At 38.9% G+C, this 8372-nt stretch overlaps 1 long non-coding RNA gene across 1 annotated transcript; it reads left to right on the top strand.

The window, feature by feature from the left end:
* Positions 1–2978: 2978 nt before the first annotated feature.
* LOC146748118 (uncharacterized) lies at positions 2979–8125 on the top strand. Its single transcript, XR_014931213.1, has 4 exons — positions 2979–3446; positions 3689–3790; positions 4071–4216; positions 7529–8125. It is a non-coding gene; the product is annotated as an uncharacterized LOC146748118 (long non-coding RNA).
* Positions 8126–8372: the final 247 nt, after the last annotated feature.

Genomic DNA, 8372 nt, shown 5'->3' with positions numbered 1-8372 from the left:
AAAACTTTCTTCTTTGGTGAAACTGGTATGTTTGATTCATAAGTAAATGGTCTTAGCAAGCTAGAAATGTTAGCACAAAGACATCGCTTTTTCATTTGAATAGTTTACATAGAATTTCTTGCAATGTAAACCGTGAATTATATAATAACTCAACGTACGCACCCTTAATTTTTGCATATAATAAAACAATGAAGACTTCAATGCCATGACCCCTGACCCGACGTGACCAGGAAGTTGATACCCCAAACGAGGCAGTACATGATTAAATCCTGTGGGGGCCGTATTGTAAAGTGTTTTCACTATGATGTGTTAAACTGTTAAAAGAAACGAACAGTTGATTGAGTCCAGGTTAAGTCGGGATGTTGTAAACAATGCCGACTCCTTTGACAGCACTGTGACGGCGTGGGCGTCCGTGTTCCTACGTGGGGCGCGAATTGGTGGCTGAATCGTAGACACTTGTCGGCCTTCTTGCGAAACGAAAACTCGCAACTGTCGATCGGGACAGTGTATGACATTTGGTAGTCATGGGGGAATCCATGGAAAATCTGACGTGGGTGATTTTCAAATTGGCACGAAATGAATGCTCCAAAAATAACTGTTCTACGTTATTGCGCATGATAAAAAGTCTACCATTTCATTTAACTTTTTAACTGCTAAATATTGTATAGTCCCTAGGTACAGAATCCGAATTGACATGGCATGAGCCAGATGTCTCTGCTGTCACACGCGTCGAGTACCACTGCCAGCAAACCCTCTTCTTTCATCCGTGATCAACCTGTAGTTAAACTTAGGTCAGTCCATGCATGGATAAGGCCTTCTATTATGCATTGATACTACTAGTACTTCAGTCTACAACACAAACGACAAGATTGTGTTGTCATTGTAAATCCTCCGTGTTGAATCAACACAAAATCGGTGATTTCCAAGTTCAGGGGCAAGATCTTCATTGCAAGTAGGGCCTGTGTGTCCAGTACGTTCGCTGCTCACAGTTTAAACATCAAACTGGCAACAATAGACAATAACATATAATTTCAGGAAGCATTTTGAGTACGTGTCCCGATAAACACAGCTCTATTTAGTTACAGTACATACTGAAAAAGAATTAATTATTCACTGGGTTTTAATTTTGCTTATTTCGCTGACTGACAAATGCGCTAAATTGAAGCCCAGTGAATATGTAAAATTTAGCATAGAACACATTATCTAAATGATAAAACCGTGAATTTAAAACAAACTGAATATGCCTGAAATGGCAAATCAGCGAAAAGTAAACCCAGTGAAAATTAGTCAGTTTACAGTATTGGCTAACGTCATTGTATTGATTCAATAAATATAAAGTCACGAAGTTTTGACCGGCTCTGGTCTTGATGCAAACAGTTCACTCAATGTTCAGAACATCAAAGATACGAATACAATTATATGGAACGTACTATTTTTTAATGAACAAATTTAATCGACACATACATAAACATCCAGATTTGGGGGTATTTCGGAAATCGTGACACGCTCAACAAGCATGACAGACCCGCAAACGTTTTACTCAAAAACTACGACCCCAAGTATTATTCATGTACATTAAATCGGGGTTGTCGTCGCGCAGCACGTGTTCGAATTTCATGTAAATAAACAATGAATTTTACACGCATTGTATACGTCGCTATGAGTCCCATTTTGAACAGGACGCGGCACGACGACTGTCGCCCTTTAAATTAAAAATATGATTCATGAATTGACAAGCTTTTATATTTTAATATTCTGGTTATTCGCATGAATACATGTATAAATATGGCGATCAACATTACAATTCACATTAAGGACTTGTCATTGTCTTTGGTCGAGGGTGGGTGGGTGGTTGCTGGAGAATCTGATTTCGCAAAAGTATGAAAAGACCCTCAAACAAAAAGCAAAACAGGATGCACTCCTTCACATCACCTGAAAATACAGTGACCCCCCAAGAACTTTTGGTTTATATTACTTGTAGCTTGGGAGAAAATGACCAGTCCCTTACTACATGTACGCACATCACAGGATGTACACCCCCGATAATGGCAATACACTCAATTTTATTGAAAATGAAGAACTCACCCTTTTAAACACTTACGAAGCCTTGTTGAAGTTCCTGCAATCCAACCACTGTGCATTGAACAATAAATAAACCTGACGAATACAATGAAACAACACTCTGCTGAACAGAGACACGTGGTGTGGTGATACACCGTTACTTCCAGATTCGTACTTAGTGCTGCAGCAAGGGCCCAAAAAGCCATTATTTTGGAAGTTGGTGGCACCCAAAGTGCCACATTTGTCCTCATGCATAAATTTGAAGGTTAATATGTCTAGAGTATGAAACAGCCTGAGGACATTTTAGGAAATGCTGGCGAGCTGAGAAATTGAGGTTTGAATTTGGTAATGTAGAACCGCCAAAACAGACGCTAGTGGTATTATAAAATGGGGGTAGGGGAAACGTAAACCCTCATATATTTTCTGCTAATTACCCTATTTTAAAAACCTATACCGTGTTTTAAAGCTATTGCAATGGTCTTTTAGGCCATGTATGATATTTGGTCAGAGGTTAGAGGCAAAGGTCACTTGAGGTCAAAAGGTCACATGACAAATTTATCAAATACATTTTCAGGAACATACTGTTGTTTGTGCACTGGTAATTAGCTTTTATTGTCTCTAGGCATATCATGGTTCAGAAATATGGTTATACTTTATGCTTAAATGATCGCAGTTGTAGTGATAATCACCAGAAATATGTTTATGAACAATTAATATCATTTGAAAAGGTCATAATTTGCTATATATTATAGTATACATTTATGAATCGGTCATGTGTATATGCACAAACTCTTCAATGATATGTTTTTTATATGATTTTTATATGATTCGCATACATACATACATACATACATACATACATACATACATACATACATTTGAATCTTTTATTCTCGAGTAATAAAAAATCAGTTAACAATCACTGTTTAAATACAAGAATTGGACATATAGCGGTAAGTATAAATCAAAGGCGAATACAAGTGATACAGTACAGAAAAGTACACAATATAATATGTTTGAATATAAAACGATGAAAATTAATTACACATGATAATGCAACGAAATATAAAGTAATTGTACAGGTAGGTATAAAACAATATCGGATACAGTACAAATTATAGTCGAATATGTACAAACAGAAACAGTAAAATAATCTTGAGAATAAAATCAAAGTGTTCATTTTATTATAAAAATAGTTCAATTTATTATTTACATAATATAATCTGGATGGACGAGGTCTTCGCCGATGACCGATGCTACTGCGTCGTTGATGCACCACCGTTGGATGAAGGCTGCCATAGTACCAGTCAGCTTGTGGTAGTTGTATTCATCCCGTAATCTTGATTTCAGTCGTGCTTTGAAGCAATGGGTGACATCAGTACCAGGTAAGTTCTTCATTTTCTTTATCCGGGTAATGTGTATTGAAGCTTTTACCGATGTGATGATGAACACCAGCAATTTGTGAAGCACTAATGGTTTCTTCCTAGGTGGTCCAAGTAAGTAATGGGACAGTGGGATGGACCCAATGTCTAACAGATTGTGAATAACTTTATTAAAAGTTACAAACAACGGACCCAGCCTGGTGCACTCTATGAATACGTGCATTAAGTCATCTTTTTCTTTGCAGAAAACACAAGTGTCCGATTCCCTCAGCCCAGACTTGAATAAGAAACCTCCAGTGGGGTAGGCGCCATGAAGAAGACGCCACTGGAGGTCGCCATCTTTTTTGGTGAGTGGATGGAGGTAACAATCCATAAAATTCGGTTTCTGAGTATCAATCGATAGCAAGTCACACCACACAGTGCCTGCCTGTGTGGCGTCCTTGGAGAGTTTGTTAACCGACACCAGAAAGTTGTAAATGCTACCTTTCTTTAGTGTGTACAAGGGACAATTGAGCAAAATATCATTATCATCATCTTTATACAATAATTCAAGCGAATATCTTGGATGTGTAATATTTGTGGAATCTGTGGTGTTTTCATTATTTACAATATCTTTCATACTCGTAGGGATAGCATTGTGAACAATATCTAGAGCGATACCTAGCAGGCGTGCTGAGTATATACTAATGCGTGGATGTAACGATTGAACTGACAGCCATTTTCCATCAGTCAATAAATCGCCAATCCTAGTCACACCGGATTCAATAAAATGAGTAAGTTTGAGAGATGTCTGTCTTAAAGGATGTAAAATGAGTTTATTATAAAATAACGGTTCCAGACAAACGCTGTGGTAAGTAGATGGTACGTCCTTACGCACAAAAGTAGTGCTAGACCAAATTTTTAACAAACTACAATAAAAACTGGGAACATTAAAATCAGACTTCGGAATATCAATAATAAACAACTGTTTATTATAATTCAGATTTTGAAATTGTCTTAAAAAGTAATCAGCGAAAAAGAAGCACGGATGACTTGAGTTAAAATAAAAATACCGTTGTACATATTGTACGCGGTATGAGGCTATACGGGTTGGCAAGTGTGCTAATCCCTGTCCTCCGTCACTGGGAGGCAAATACACCAATTCGGCAGGAATCCAATGTCTTCCCAACCAAAAGAAGTCAACAAACATTTTTTGAATCGCATTAATTACTCGATCTGGAGGAGAGAGACAAATTAGTTTGTGCAAGAGTTTGGATACAACAAGATTGTTAATAATCAGAGAACGCCCTCTGTAGGACAGAGCAGGTGCATATTTTGACCAGTGACCTATTTTCGCCTCGACCTCGTCGATGACATTAGACCAATTACGATCCGTAAAAGCGGTGTTATTCCCAACAAAAACGCCGAGAACTTTGAGGCCGTCAGAGGTCCAGCCTATATTTAGTGGCTTATCAGGTCTATTTTTCCAGGCACCTACCCATAGCCCTTGCGACTTGGTATAGTTAATGCGAGAATTACTGGCATTCTCGTAAAAAGATAGCCATTCTCTGAGTTTAATAAAATCAGAGTTCTTGGTGACAAAGAAACTGACATCGTCAGCATAAGCAGAAAGTTTAACCCCTCGATCAGGAGAGTCATCAACCTGAACACCACGGATACCACTCTGGGTTCGGATCTTGTGCAAAAGGGGCTCGATAGCTAGCGTGTACAGTTGCCCTGATAGGGAACATCCTTGACGAATACCCCTATTAAACTGGACAGGGCTGGTGAGGGCGCTATTGACGCGGACCAGACTTTCAGTGTTAGAATAGACAAGTTTAATATAGTCACAGAACCGATTACCGAACCCAAAGGCCTGTAGCGTTTTTAATAAATATCCGTGGTGAACTCTATCGAAAGCTTTCTCCTGGTCGAGAGAGACAATTCCTAGTGTTATGTTTTTACTGTTTGCGTACGTGATGACATCACGTATCAAGTGTATGTTGTCATAAATTTGTCTTCCTGGGATAGAGTAGCTTTGATCGATATGAACTATACTGCCAAGGACGGATTTTAATCTTAGAGAAAGCGCTTTGGTCAAGATCTTGTAATCCGCGCATAGTAAGCTTACAGGTCTCCAATTCTTCAGTAGTCCATTGTTACCTTTTTTTGGCAGTAGAGTGATAACAGCCCGTCTACACGACAAAGGCATCTGGCCCTCTTCGATTGAGGCAGTAATGACGTCGTGAAGATCAGAGCCTAAAATCGACCAAAAATGTTTATAAAATTCGCCGGGAATACCATCTATGCCTGGGGATCTATTGGTGGAAATTAACTTGACTGCGTTGGTAAGATTTTCATGCGTTATTGGCGCATCACAATCTTCCCTGATAGCGTCGTCCAGTTGAGGCAACCCGGAAAGCAATTTATTTTGAGCTTCAATGGAAATCGGACCGGGAGAAAACAAATCGCTGTAAAACTCTTTAGCCATTGACCTCATTTCAGCTTGTGACCCAGTCAGCGATCCATCGGGATGCTGTAAGTGTGACATTACTTTACGCGACCCCCTTTGTTTCTCACAGTCAAAGAAAAAGGATGTAGGGGCATCGTTTTCATTTAAAATTTTATGCCGAGATCTTATGGCAGCACCCTTACATTCCGTTTTTGTTAGATTTTCCAATAAAGTTCGTTTCTCTTCGAGTATCCCTTTTAGTGAAGGATCGTCCTTTAAGCGGTCTTCAATATTTTTAATATCCTTGCGTAATCCAGCTTGATTATTCCTGTATGTACAGGACAACTTGGCACTGTACTGCTTTGTGAGTACTTTAATATTCAGCTTGCCAATGTCCCACCACATTTGAATTTTACTGAAGCGTGATTTCTCACTGCGCCACTTCAACCAATAATCTGTGAATATTTCACAAAAATCTTCATCCTGCAGGAGGCTTAAATTAAAGCACCAAACAGGATTACGTGCATTAATGGAGTTAAAAGACAGACGGATATCGACAGGAAAATGATCAGAAAAATCATAACGAGGCAGTATAGACGATAATTTAATTCTGGATACGATGGATTTAGATATATAAAACGTATCAATTCGTGATTTGCTTTCATTTCTACTCCAGGTATACTGCCTGACAGTAGGATTGTGATGGCGCCACGCATCAACAAGTTTGAAGCGCAACAAAATTTGTGATAGAAACCTAGAAGAAGAAAGGTGTGGCTCTGGGCTGTCCACCCGGTCAATACTCGCCTCCATTGTACAATTAAAATCGCCGCCAGCGACGACTGGGTCATTGTTTATATTATTTAAATGATGTTTCAACACCTTAAAAAACTCCAACCGTTCCGGCCCATTGGTTGGGGCATATACGTTTATCAAGTGCAGCGGGAACCCATCGATTTCGACATGAATATGCAAAAGACGACCCGGGACTACATCATTGACATTCAGAATTTTAATATTTGCATTAGATTTAAAAAGTATAGCAACGCCTGCCGAATTCGTTGATTCGTGAGAAAAAAATATAGGCGCCCTCCAGACCACACGCCAGTTCGGCTCATCAGACGGAACAGAGTGTGTTTCCTGAAGAAAACAAAAATCCTTAGAATAATTACTTTTAATGTATTCAAACAGCTGGTATCGTTTTAAAGAATCTCTGCAACCATGTACATTCCAAGTAATTCCAGCTACGTTTGCCATAATTAGAAGACATAAAAAGCAACCAAACCAGTAACGCATATCTATGGAGTGTTGATTCATAATTAACACACAATTCAATCAGTTGAAACAATGACAGATTGCGAGGAAATGCCTCGTTTTTTACTCAAGATGCTTGATCTTAAATTCCCATCTCCTTCAGCACTGGATTTTAATGAACGTTTAACATGTTTCGAAATACGCATTGTCATTCGCTGTACGCGTATCTTTTCTTTGCTCGGGAAATCGGCACTCTTACGAAGACTGTTTAAGGACCTCACTAAAAGTCGGAGGTCGGAACAGAAAGAAACCGCCTGCTCGATTAATTTCCTCGAGTTAAAAGACTCTTCTAGAAAAACCAACAATGATTCTTTAGATAACATTTTTTTATTTTCATTTTCAGACATCCCGACGTCTTCCAAAGAAGCGACACTCATGTCCGACATATCTGACATTACAGACTCATTATCGTCTCCGTCATAAGACGCCACAATTGACTTCGAATCAAACACATCCACACTTTTAGAACTGTGTAATTCACCTGGATCAGGTGGATGTAAATGGTGTGAAGAAGATGGTGTGTCTCCCGTGGGAGGGGGTACTGAGTAAGGGGTTCGTACCCTTTCCTCGCCAATTTCTATAGCAGATGATCTTGAAAGTTCATCACTGGAAACAACAGAACCTGGTTCATTATCATCACAATGATCAGTACGCGTGCCATCTAATTGACATTCAGATATGCCACGCGTGACAACAGCTGCATGTTCTTTAACACCAGTAACCGCAGTTGTGATCAATTCATCAGTGTTATTAGTGTTTCCAAAGTTTGTAGTGTTTATAGCGTCGATGTCGTTTTTTTCAAATGGAGCATTATTTGTATTTGTATCATCAGTATCATCGTGTGTATTATCGGCAGTTATAATTGTATCAGTGTGTTCATCAGTATCATTTGCAATTATGTCATTTATATCATTTGTATTATTATCATGTTTAGAAGTTGTGTCAGTTTTATCATTTTCAATATTACCAGTTGTAGAAGCGGATGTAGATGGAGATATTTCCATATCAGTAGTGTTGTCATTGTCGCCATTAACAGTATCCTGTACAGGGATATTTCCGGGACAATTTCTTTGAATATGGCCTTTCTGTTTACATTTATGACATGTCACCTCATCCGTCGACAGGTATACACGATAGTTACGCTGTTCGTGGATGATGGTTATAACGCCGTTGATTGATTTTTCATC

This window comes from Saccoglossus kowalevskii, chromosome 2 (genome assembly GCF_978046115.1).
Source record: "Saccoglossus kowalevskii chromosome 2, keSacKowa6.1, whole genome shotgun sequence".
NCBI classification, from domain to species: domain Eukaryota; kingdom Metazoa; phylum Hemichordata; class Enteropneusta; family Harrimaniidae; genus Saccoglossus; species Saccoglossus kowalevskii.
The sequence above is the reverse complement of the archived record's forward strand: the minus strand, read 5'-3'. Positions and strand labels throughout refer to the sequence as shown.